This window comes from Sorex fumeus, unplaced genomic scaffold (genome assembly GCF_029834395.1).
Source record: "Sorex fumeus unplaced genomic scaffold, SorFum_2.1 ptg000098l, whole genome shotgun sequence".
NCBI lineage: Eukaryota > Metazoa > Chordata > Mammalia > Eulipotyphla > Soricidae > Sorex > Sorex fumeus.
Window position 1 is genome coordinate 72,602,167 of NW_026606155.1, and position 12,425 is coordinate 72,614,591.

The following is a 12,425-nucleotide window of genomic DNA, read 5'->3' on the forward strand; positions in this document are numbered from 1 at the left end:
TGGCTGTGCTTGAGGGACCATGTGTCTGGATCAAAAAGGGATTCTAGCTCTTCACGCTATCTCCTCAGCCCTGATTGCGTTTTATAAGTACAACTACCTCACTGTCTAATATCACCCTTGGGGAAACCCAGTGAGGTAAGGACTTAGGCAGGGGCAAACTCACATCTGTGACTCCGTGTGTGTGTGTGTGTGTTTTAATTTTATTTTTCTCTCTGTGCCTGGGTGGAGACCAGGCCTCATGTGCAAGGAACATGCACACCACCACCGAGTTATATCACCCCCTCTCTTCCTTTCACTTGCCTTACGGAAGTCATCCTTGAATTGCTTTTAAGAGCCTATTTAAGGGGAACTGCAGAGAGCTAGTTTGGGGGTTAAGGCTTTTGCCTTGCAGGCAGCCAGTCTCAGTTCCACCCTGGCACTCACACTCACACACCACACCAATTGGTCCTCTAAGCACTATTGGGAGCCTTCCCGGTGTAGTCCCTAATCACTCCTCCCCCCTCCATAAAGTGCTTAAGAGATAGGATGTGACTCAAGCGCGGTCCTGTGTTTGATTCCTACCACTACATGTCCCCTCCCCAGGTGTGACTTCCACAAATAAACCCTGCTCTGAAAAAAGAGGAACTGCAAGGCTGGAGAGAGCGCTCAGCAGGCTGAAGCCCATGCTTTGCACACAGGTGGCCTGGGTTCCATCCCCAGCACTGTATGGTTCCCTGGACACAACTGACACAACTACAACTAGGAGTAGCCCCTAGCACCTAGCCAGGAATAGCTCCTGAGCACAGCAGGACGTGTCCCAAAAGGGGCCTGTAGCCAAGGGGTTGGCAGCCAGAAAAAAAAAAAAGGGAAATAAAAGGGTGGGGGTAGGGGGAGGTGGAACTGGGACCGGAATAGCCCAATAGCTTGGAGCACTGGTAGCTCTGCTGGTGGCAGTTCCCAGGGAATTTGCAAGGAATGTTCAGCAGTACCTAAGTCAGGGTGTGTACCTGCATTTCCTGTCAGTACTACAGTTATAAAGATGTGGGAGGGCCAGGACCCCCGTGATCACATGTGTGAACACAGCAAGGACCCTTGGGAAGCCTCCCAGCCATGACAGGTGTGTTTCAACTGAGTGCACTCCCAGGGAGGGACAGGTCATACAGGTGTAGCGCTCACCTTGCACGCGGCAGACCCTGGTTCAATCCCCCAAGCAAGGCCAGGAGTCACCTCCGAGTACAGAGCACCACTGGAGGTGGTCCTCCTCCCTCCCACTGGCCCAGTGTCAGAGCCTAAGAGAGCAAGTGTGCCAGCCATGCCAGGCATGCCAGCCTCAGTGAACACTGTCGCCTGTGTGCAAGTGCCACAGCCTGTGGTGTGAGTGCAGAGAGTATGGTGGTCAGCGTGTGTGAGAGCCCCACTCACTGCAACAACATCAGCAGCAAAGGGAAAGTGGGGAGGAAAGGATTCTTTTTTTTGTGGGGGGGGTGGGAGTCTATATTTTTTAATTTTTAAAATTTTTTTATTGAATCACTGTGAGATACAGTTACAAGCTTTTATGTTTGAGTTCAAACAGTGTTCAAACGCCCATCCTTCCACCAGTGCACATCCCCCACCACCAATCTCCCCAGTATACCCCTCCCCCACCTTCCCCCTGATTCCCTGGCAGACAGTTTCCCCCATACTCTCTCTACTTTTGGGCATTACGGTTTGCAATACAGATACTGAGAAGCCATCACGTTTGGTCCTTTATCTACTTTCAGCACACATCTCCGGGAAGGATTCTTTTGTTTGTTGGTTGTTTTTTTGTTTTGGGGGCCACACCTGGCAATGTTCAGGGCTGGCTCCTGGCTCTGTGCTCAGAAATCACTCCTGGCAGGTTAGGAGAACCACATGGGATGCTGGGGATTGAAAGCACCCTGCCTGCTGTACTACTGCTCTGGCCCCAAGGGGAAGGAGATTTTCAAAAAAATTTATATATCACATTTGTGAAACATTTTAAGCATGATACTGTGAATTAAAGTATTTTATACAGGTGAAACTTTTATAATAAAAAGGCACTCCTTATTTTTTTTTTCTTCAGTGAAGTAAGGTAGTCTTTTTGTTTGTTTGTTTTTTGCTTTTTGGGTAACACCATCGATGCACAGGGGTTACTCCTGGCTCTACACTCAGCACATGGCCAACCCGGGTTCGATTCCCAGCATCCCATATGGTCCCCAGCACCACCATGAGTAATCCTTGAGTGCAGAGTCAGGAGTAACCCCTGTGCATTGATGGGTATGAACGCCCCCCCCCCCCAAAAAAAAACGTTCTTAGAAAGCTAGGAGAGGAGAGAAAGGGGAGAAGTGTGTCCGAGAGAGAATATTTCTCTAGAGTGGAAATAAATGAGCAGAAAAACAGAGAGACAAGCAAGCCAGATACGTGTTCAAGTTAGAACAGGGGCTTGAAGAGCAAGCCTGTGAAGGCATACTTCACCAAGGCTGGAAAGATAATACAGCAGGTAGGGCACTTGCTGGTCTGGGTTCGAATCCTGTCATCCCGTATGGTCCCTTAAGTGATCCCTGAGTAGAGTCAGGAGTAAGCCCTGAACACCATCAGTTGTGACCCTCCCCCCAAAGGCATTCTTTACCATCTGCTAGGCTAGACATTAAACACGTATTGAATGGGAAGTCTGAGTTAGTGGAGTAATAACTTATCTGGAAGTTTATCATTTCCTTCTGCAAAACTGGCAAGCTTTTCCGGGAGGTGACTCTGAGCTATGCTTTGAAAGAGGGGAAGGGTGGAACCTGGTTTAAGAAGTAAAAGCAGCTGTTTAGATAACTATAAGAATAGTATAGACTAAGGCTGAACCCAGGAAGAGATGGAAACTTGGCTGTAGGCCAAAAGACAGATCCCCAAAAGTAAGCAAGGGAAACAAGATAGAGTACCGTTACCTTTTCATAATCATAAACTTCAACTTTATGTATCAACATGTAAATGATAGAAATGATTTCATAAAAATGTCATAATAAATCTAATGTAGATAAGATACTACAGGAAACAATCATTCAGACAGATTACTTCTAGTTTTCAGAGATCAGGAAACAGAACCAAAATGTGACTGGATTTATTGGTTTTTTTAATTTGTCTTTTGGACGAAGCTCTTAGGAATCACTCCTGCTGGTGGTCAGGGGACCCTATTTCGTCCTGGGGACTTACACTGGGGTCAGCTGGGGCCAGAGAGATAGTATAGTGGGTAAGGTGCTTGCTTTGCATGTAGTCGACCTGGGTTTGACTCCTGGCATCCCATATGGTCTCATGAGCACCACCAGGAATAATTACTGAGCATCACTGGGTGTGATCCAAAAACCAAATAAAAACAAAAATAAAACCTGTAAGTATTTGTAAGTGCCTTCCCAACCCTACCATCTCTGGCTTTGACTGCTTTAAATTAGGTGCAAGACTGACAGAATGACCCCTTTCCCAAGACTGACTTCCTGTACCTTTGGTGGGCAGGCAGGACTGGAATTGCATTGCACACTTTTCAGTTGGGGAATCAAGTAACAGGTGCCAAGGACCAGGAAAATGATTTGTGTCAACATTTAGGATTGACAGGGAAGATGACAGGCTGGCATTATCATATCACTGCTTAAAGAAATCAAGGAGCAATGGTCCTATTTCCAGCAGCTCACAGACCGTGGGTATGGGCATCCTGTATCTGCAAAATGATACAATAGGGTGCATACACTGACAAATCCTGTGACCCACGGGCACTCCATGTGCACAAGTAAAGGCATGCGGTCATCTCACATGAGCACCGAGGAGCCAGAGCTGAAGGACTAGGGGGACAGGATGGGGCATTTTTATTTAGTTTTGGGGCCACACCTGGCGATACTCAGGGGTTACTATGGGCTCTGCTCCCAGCAATCACTCCTGGTGGTCTCAGGAGATATATGCGGTGCTGGGGGTGGAGGGGTGTCAGCGGTTGCAAGGTAAGCACCTTACCTGCTGTATCATCACTCTGACAGAGAAAACCTGGGAATGTGAGAGGAAAGGTGTTAGGAAGAGGGCAAAGTTCAGCTTCTGCTGTGGTTTGTGATGTGGCAGAAGGCTTAAAGTATCCAGAGATAAGGGTTCAGATTTTGGGAGGGAGAATGAACACTTGTTCTGATGGCTCTTTTCCTCATGCTCAGGGTCTCAGGGACTTCTGCTGCAAGCAAAGAGGTGTGACCCCAGGACTACATGACGTCATGACCATCACAGGTCTCAGGAAAGCAGGGCTATCACCCCCAAAGATTCATCTTTTACCCTCTGCTAAGTATGGGGAACCCAAATTCCCCCTCCTCCCCTCCTCTCTCTCTGTCTTTTTAGGCCATACCTGGCGATGCTCAGGGTTTCTCCTGGTTCTGCGCTCAGGAATTACTCCTGGTGGTGTTCAAGACTCCATATAGGATGCCTGAGATCGAACCTGACTTGGCTGTGTGTAAGGCAAGTGCCCTACCCCTACCCTCTGCATTAACCCTCACACCCCTGACTCTTTCCTCTTTAAACAAACTCCTTTGCCTCTTGTTTTAAAAAAATTTTTATTAGTGAATCCCCGTGGGGTACAGTTACAGACTTACAAACTTTTGTGCTTGTGTTTCAGTCATACAATGGTTGAGTACCCATCCCTCCAGCAGTGCCCATTTTTCACCACCATCTCTCTCTCTCTCTCTCTCTTTTTTTTTTTTTGCTTTTTGGGTCACACCCAGTGATGCACAGGGGTTACTCCTGGCTCTGCACTGCACTCAGACATTACTCCTAGCAGTGCTTGGGCGGGGGTGGGTGGTGGTGGTGGTGGTGGTGGACCATATGGGATGCTGGGAATTGAACCCAGGTCAGCCGCGCGTGCAAGGCAGATGCCCTACCTGCTGTGCTATTGCTCCAGCCCCCTCCTTTGCTTCTTAAAGACATCATGGGGGGCTGGAGCAATAGCACAGCGGGTAGGGCGTCTGCCTTGCATGCGGCTGACCCAGGTTCCATTCCCAGCATCCCATATGGTCCCCTGAGCACTGCCAGGAGTGATTCCTGAGTGCAGAGCCGGGAGTAACCCCTGTGCATCACCAGGTGTGATCCAAAAAGCAAAAAAAAAAAAAAAAAAAGACATCATGGGTTGTATATGGTTTTAGCATTTTATTATTCACTCATGTTTTTGCCCAAAATATTTATTCAAATAGCCTTTTGTCAGGTCTGTTTACAGTAATGTGTGGATTCACTCACTGGGTGAACAGTCTCACTTCATTTAGCACAGTTTTTCCTTTTTTACAGGCTTGTGACCTGATTCTGACACCGAAGAAGAAAACTGTTTGGGTGTGTTTGGGGGTTGGCTTTTTTGTTTGTTTCTTTTTGGGGCCACACTCGGCGGTGTTTGGGTGCTACTCCTGGTGTGTTACTTCGGGCCATACTCAGGGGACCTCATGGTGCTGAGAATCAAACTGGGGGTTGCCTGCGCACAGGAGTGTTTTCATCCCTACACTGACTGTAGGGTCCTATATATATATATATATATATATATATATATAGTTGTTGTTGTTATTTTTTCTTGCACCACAATCTGCAGTGCTCAGGTTTTTTTTCCTGGTTGGTACTTGGAGGTCACTCCTGGCAGTGTTTGGGGGACCACGCTGTGTAAGGATCAAATTGGGCCTCCCCCACGCAAAGCAAGCCTCAGCCCTCTCTTCAGCCTAGAAAAGGAACCCAATGTGGGAGAGTGTCTTATTTCACATTCCTTCATTATCTTTTTTTCTCAGGACAGCTCAAAGTTGCCACATTGTCAGCCTTGGCAGGAGGTGGAGGAACTAAGGCAATAAAGCCCCACTCACATGATCCATTGTTTTGCACATTGTTTTCTTTTTACTTCTATAATTTTTGGGGTTTGGCATTTGGGCCACACCCTGCTATGCTCAGGGTTCGCTCATGGTGGGGCTGGGGGGACCGTATGGGATGCTGGGGATTGAATCCCGGTGGGCTGTGCGCAAGGCAAGCGCCCTGCCTGCTGTACTATCTCTCCAGCCCCTTCTGTAATGTATTGTAACGATATTCCTGTTCTGTTTGCCTGACTCTTCCGCTCTGAGTTCTGTATCCGTGGTTTCATTCTGTGTAAAGTGACCCTGCTTCAAGAGGGGTAAATCACGACCTCTGGTGACTCCTTTTTCCTGGCTGGCAGTCGCTGCCTCGGAGCCTTTCCTGGAGGAGCTGGTGCCTCTCCACCAGGCTGCTCAAAACACTCCCAGCCTCTGCAGAGCTAACGGGCGCTTTAAAAATGCCAAAGCTGGGACTGTCCAAAAGTTAAACAAAAGGAAATTGTACTATTTATAAGTCTTATTTTAGTCTTTGAAACTTGGCAGATCCTTTCTTGAGCTCTTTTCTTCTCTTCCCTATTTTTTCATGTTCTTTCACTTGTTTTAGGGTCATACCTGGCGGTGCTCAGGGCTTACTCCTGACTGTGTTCAGAGATCACTCCTGGTAGTGCTTGGGAGACTTTATGTGGTGCCTGTGATTTAACCCGGGCCAGCCACGTGCTAGCAAGTGCCCTAACTCTGGCCATATTCATCCTCTGGCCCTATCTTCCCGCTCCCATCCACCCCCCCCCCGCCCTTTTTTGTTATTTATTGAGGTGATATGGTATATAACAGTGCACATCGTCTCATCTACCCCTTTCCTCTCCCCAATCCTTTTTTTTTTCTTTTTGGTCACTCCTGGCAATGCACAGGGGTTACTCCTGTCTCTGCACTCAGGAATCACTCCTGGCGGTGCTCGGGGCACCTTATGGGATGCTGGGAATCGAACCCGGGTCAGCCACGTGCAAGGCAAATGCCCTACCTGCTGTGCTATTGCTCCCCAAATCTTTTTTAATCATTTTTCTTTCGGAGGGGTTACGCCCTGCCATGCTCAGGGGTCACCTGTCCCTGCACTCAGGGATTACTCCTGGAGGTTCCGGGGGACCATATAGGGAGCAGGGATCCAACCCAGGTGGGCCACATGCAAGGCAGACGCCCTACCCACTGTACTATATGTCTCGGGCCCTCCAATCAATCCTTTGACATCTGGGTGGTGTAGGAGCCCTTCCCAACAGTGCGATGGGGGTGGGGCTGGGGCATTAGGTATGGGTGCAGGGCATCGAACCCGGGGCTCCGGGCATGCCAGGCACAGACACTAGCTCTTGGATCTCTTCCCCAGCCTGCCCTGCAACTCCCTCTTTTGTTAGGTCCTGCCACGCAGGGGACCCGGCCTCGCGGGCGGCCGCGGCCGGGTCATCCCTGGTGAAGTGCTGCCCCCTGGCGGCGGTCTGCCGCCCCGCACCGGCGGCCTGGCGGGGGAGACAACTTTCTCCCGTTTGGGAACGCGAGGCTGATGCAACAGCTGCCCCAGGGGGCGGGGAGCCAGGGCCGGGTGCCGGACACGCCCTTCCGGGCGCCCCCTCCCAGGGCGCGGGGCCGCTCGGGCGGAGGCGGTGGTCCACAGCCGTCGGGCGGCCCTTTGGAGCGGGATCGGGAGGGAGGGAAGAGGAAGCGGCGCGTTCCCGGGTGGGGAGGGCGCGCCTGCGGGTGCCCACGGTCATTCCCACTGCCCGGGGCCCGCGTCGCTGTCCAGGGGAGAACCCCCCTCCCCCAATCTGTCTTCTAGCACTCTCGGGAGCCTCCAGGGCCAGGGGCTGCCTGGCCGGGTGGAGAGAAACGAAGAGACGGGGCGGAGCGGGGTCCTGGTCCCCCTCCCCCCCCCCCCCCCCCGCTTTCCCCTAAAGGCTGAGCTAGTCGGTCCCCCGCATCCAGGAGCGCGTCTCGGAAGAGGGAGCGCTCCGAGGACCGCCGCCCCCCACCCCGGGGTCGCGGTGCAAATACTGCCAGCACACACACTTTTAGAGATTCCGCCCCCCCTCCCCGCACCGCACCGCCAGAGTGAAAAGTCCGAGAGGCGTCGAGGATGGGGTCTGGAAAGGCGAGACCCCAGGGGCGCAGCGCCACCGGACCGAAAAGGACCGATCAGGGAGCGCGCGGCGCGCAGGGGGCCGGGTCGCGAGGGCCTGCGCTGGGCTGAGGGCGCCGGGACCTGCAGCGCGCGCTAGGGGCGGAGGGCGCAGGGAGGGACTAGGGTCGCGGCACGGGTGGGCTCTGCCTTCCGGCCCTGGGCCCCTCCTGGTCCGCGCGCGGCCCCCTCTGCCTGGACTCTGCGCTTTCAGCTTTCACCTCCTCGCGGGGGTCGCTCCCGGCTGTCCTTTCTCCGGAGCCCAGGGCTGGGACTGAAGCCCCGCACAGCGTCAGGGGAGCTTCTTATTCTCTTCTCGTTCCTGCGGGGAAGAGCCCCTTTCTTTTTCTCTTGTTCTTTAGGCGACTCCCGGGACCAAACTCGGGAAAAAAGTCCCAGGCAAACCATTCCAGGCCTCCTAGTTAACTGAAAAGCGGACCCCTCCCTGTCCAACCTTCTGTCCTGTAAAGAATAAATACCTCCAGATTCGTCTTGCTTGGTTAGCAGCCTAGATGGGCTTCAAGGGCAAATTGAAGGACATTCCTAGAGCCCAGTCAGGGATTCATGGTAGGGGAATCAACATTGTTCATTTTTTCACTCATTGGTGTAGCAAACGTGTGTGTGTGTAGGTGGCAGCTGTACCTGATTTATGGGAGCTACTCCTGGCTTGGTGTTTGGTGCTCAGGAGACTATATGGTGTCAGGAATGGAGCCCTGGTTCTCCAGCTTGCACACTAGTCCTGTAGGTTCCACCAAACCCTTCCCCGGCAGCTTTTCAGTGTGGCCCTGGGGAGTGGGGATGGCTCTAATGAATTGGCAGAACTTGTGTTCTCTTGGGGAGCATTTCAGTGTGAGTGCCCTGGGGGGAAAGTCAAGATCTGAGAGGGGGTGGTGGTGGGCACAGGAGCTCTTTCAGAGACCCCTGAGGCAGGCTTCCAGGATACCGTGGAGTTTGAGCACAGACCTGAGTGTTCAAGGCAGAGGCAGCAACTGCTGCAAACTGCTCTGTCCCAGCACGCTGACACAGGGCAGCAGCCCGGAAGTCAGTGTGGCATGAGGAGGTGGCGTGGGCAGTGGCAGCAGGGCCAGTTTCAGGGCTGCCTTCCGACTTTTACAGATGGAATCCCCCTGGGTTAAGGGTCAGGTCAGCGAGCAGTAACCCCCTCTGCAAGGCCATGGAATCGTCCTTGGACTAACCCAGTGTTGGGTACCAACCAGTAAGCTCTGATTTATTTGTTTGTTTTGTTTTTGATCCACACCCAGTGGTGCTCAAGGCTTATTCCTGGCTCTGCCCTCAGGGGTCACTCCTGGCAGGGCCCAAAGGACCATATGGGACACTGGAAATTGGGGAATTGACCCAGAGTGGCCACTTGCAAGACAAGGTTCCCTACAGTACTGTCTGCAGCCCCTGAGCTCTGATTTTTTGTTGTTGTTTTAGGGCCACACATGATGGTGCTCAGGGTGTACTCCTGGCTCTGCACTCAGGGATCACTCCTGGCAGGGCTGGGGGACCTTATGGGATGCCAGGGATTGAACCCAGGTCGGCTGCATGCAAAGCAAGCTCTTTACCCACTGTCCTATCTCTCCAGTTCTCGTCCTGTCACGTTTATGTCTCTTGGTGGAAATAAATTGGCTTCCGTCCTCTGACACAGAGGACTCCTTGCCTGGCCTTTCTCAAGCCTGTCTCTAGAATCATTCTGCAACACGCAGGTATATTTGTTACGTGCAGAGGCCAGCAGATAACTGCCTAAGAGCAATAGTCATGGCTGGAATTCTGAAAATGCACCTTGTACAGAGAAATGACACTGCCTACACAACAGATCTATGTGGTGCCTAAATTTTGGAGAGTTTCAACAGCCAGCCAAGATATCTGCTTCAGAAAACTGCCTGCATATGAATTCACGTAATGAGCTCTAATTCTGAAGAGAAAGGACCAGACGTACGTTTCTCAGTGGGAGTACATCGGCATTCCCCTATGGCTCTGCTAAGAAAACATGCAACAGATATTTGAGCAGTCCTGGTTTGAGGGGGACCCGACTCTTAAGCCTGCTCAGGGCACCGCGGGGGGGTGGTGTGGGGGAGTGGGGAACCTGACTTTGGCCCCGCGGATCCGCTCTGGTCCACACGCACAGCATGGGAGCCGTTGGGGACCTGAACTCTGAGTGTGCTGCCTGAGTGTCTGAGCATGTGCTTTCTTGCTGGGTGCCTTGCTACATCGGGGCTGGGTCGGCACTGAGACTTGAGATGGGACCATCGAGTTCCCTGACTGCCACCGTGGAGCCTGTCCCTTCTGCAGGACCTAAGCTGGTGTGTGAGTGCCAGGGGTGGGGAGGCCAAGAGCGGGCGGGGAGCGCTAGCTGCGTGAAGGGCACCCGGAGGGCGCGGAGAGAGGCTTGGGAGCGGTCAGTGCTCAGAAACGGTCGGTCGGGGCAACAAGGAAGTGGGGCCGGGCGCGGAGGAGGAGCTGAGAGTCCAGGGAAAGGTGCCTGCAGGCGGTCAGGCGTGGAGGTTCTCCGGGTTTGATCCGCGTCCCAGCTCCGGCCCGTCCCCTGGCCCCTCCCCGCGACCGGCTGGAGTCACACATGTGTTTTCCTGTTTTCCATTTCGGTCCCGTCACCCTCTGCCTCTTCTGCTCCTCAGAGTCAACAGCTGCTGCGGCTTGAGCCCTCTGCCCCCCGCTGGTGCCCCTTCCCCGCACCTCTCCCACCCCACAGCGTGCCACGGCCCCCTCCTTCCCACACCCGCCCCTGCCAGGCCGCGGGACAGGTAAGCGGTGGCCAAGGCGGGACAGTGGGTGAGAGGGAACATGCCGAAGAGGATGGAGCAGAGAGCCCTGGAAACGGGCTGGCCGAGACCCCCCCAACCCCCCAGCGGTGTCTTGAGTCTTGAGTCCCTGCCGTGGCGCCACTGCTTTCAGCCCTCGGGTCCCTGAAGCTCTGGCCACAGGAGGAAACAATTTCTTTCTTGTTTCACTTTATTTCTTTTTTAAGGCACTGTGGACGGAGGCGCTGAGCCTCCAGCTGGGGGGTGATGGGGGAGTCTCCCTGCCCCCCCCCCGGGTTTTATTTGTTTCCTGCTGTCTGTTGTTAGGGGAGGCAGCCAGACCTGCTGGGAGGGCATGGCAGGGGGAGCCAGTGTCTCCTCCCTGAGTTGGCCGAGGGAGCCAGACCCCTGAGCACTGTGTGGAGGTGCTGCCCCTCCTGGGTGGGGCCAGGGCAAGGCCCCCCTCCCCCCGCGCCCCCCTCGTTCTGTGAGGCAGTGCATGCTATGTGAGTGGGTGGGTGGGTGGGGGATCTACTGTCTGGGTTCCCTGATTCCTGGAATTAGAAACGTGGCCCACTGGGCGTGGGCTGGGCGTGTTGTCCTGTAATCTCCACCAGGTGCTCCGAGATCAAGGCATCATCAGACGGGGGATGGAGAGAAGGGGTGCTGTGTGCCAGGGCTGCGCCACTCCGGTGGGGGTGCAGACTCTGGGCATTTCTTTAAGGAAAAAGCCAGTGGGCAGGTTCCCCTGGCTACAGGCCACCTGAATGGCAGGGTTATGGCTCGTGGCCTGATGGCGGGTGTCGGGAGGAACCCGTGCTGCCAGAGAGGGGCTCCGCGCCAGCAGTGGCTGGGAAAAGAGGGGGCGTCCTCTCTGCGAGGAGGACAGCCTTTCCAGCCCAGTTCGCGGGGGTTGAGCCCGGTAGGTGGGGAGGTGAGCCCACTCACAGCACTTCCTGCGGAGACCACTAGGCTGCGCTGTTGGCCGGTGCGCGGCGCCCCTCGGTGGGTCGCTGCCCACGAGTCCATAAAGTCATTCATTTTTCAGACGCCTTCCTGGAGGAGCCAGAAATCCTGCCCCACCCCCCACCCCGCGCTCCCCACTTTCTCTCAGAGCTTTCCCGTACTTTGGCCCTCCTCCACCCCCTCAAAAAACATGTCCCTTTAGGAGGCATGCCCATCCTTGCATGCCAGTGAATTTGGTCTTAAAAGGGCAGGCGTGATGTATTTCTGTGTTTTTGTTTGCTCTCAGGCACCCAGTAGCGGCCAAGAGGAACTGTAATGGCTTGTCATCCTTGCAAAGGGATGAGAAAAGGAGGGGACGGGGGGGGGGGGGGGGAGAACACGAGGGGGGAGGACTTAAAGGAGCTTGTTTGGAACCTTTAACCCAGGCTCCAGGCTGAAGGAACATTATTTTTAACTGAGTAACAACATCCCCTAGGTAATTCATGAAGGAAGGAGCCTTCTGAGGTGTTTTTCTGTCTTAAGAGAAAGGCCTAGAGGCTGAGCAGGTTCTGCAGGGAGGAGGAGAGACTGGGGAGATAGGACTGTGTGTGTGTGTGCGTGTGTGTGTATGTGTGTGTGTGTGTGTTTGAGGATGGTGTGGGAATAGGGGCATTAGGAGCCTGGGCTCTTGAGAGTAGCTCATCAGCTTTACTTGCTAGTTTGGTACCCCACCAAATGACTCGGTGCTTGCCCTAAGGG

The 12,425-nt window shown here is 53.6% G+C and overlaps 1 protein-coding gene across 1 annotated transcript in view; it reads left to right on the forward strand.

The window, feature by feature from the left end:
- The first annotated feature begins 10,429 nt into the window (after positions 1-10,429).
- Positions 10,430-12,425, forward strand: part of SLC7A7 (solute carrier family 7 member 7) — a 36,595-nt gene continuing 34,599 nt past the window's right edge. Inside the window, exon 1 of the mRNA XM_056134017.1 lies at positions 10,430-10,724. The gene's annotated coding sequence lies outside the window, so the exon portion shown is untranslated. The remainder of the gene's footprint in view (positions 10,725-12,425) is intronic.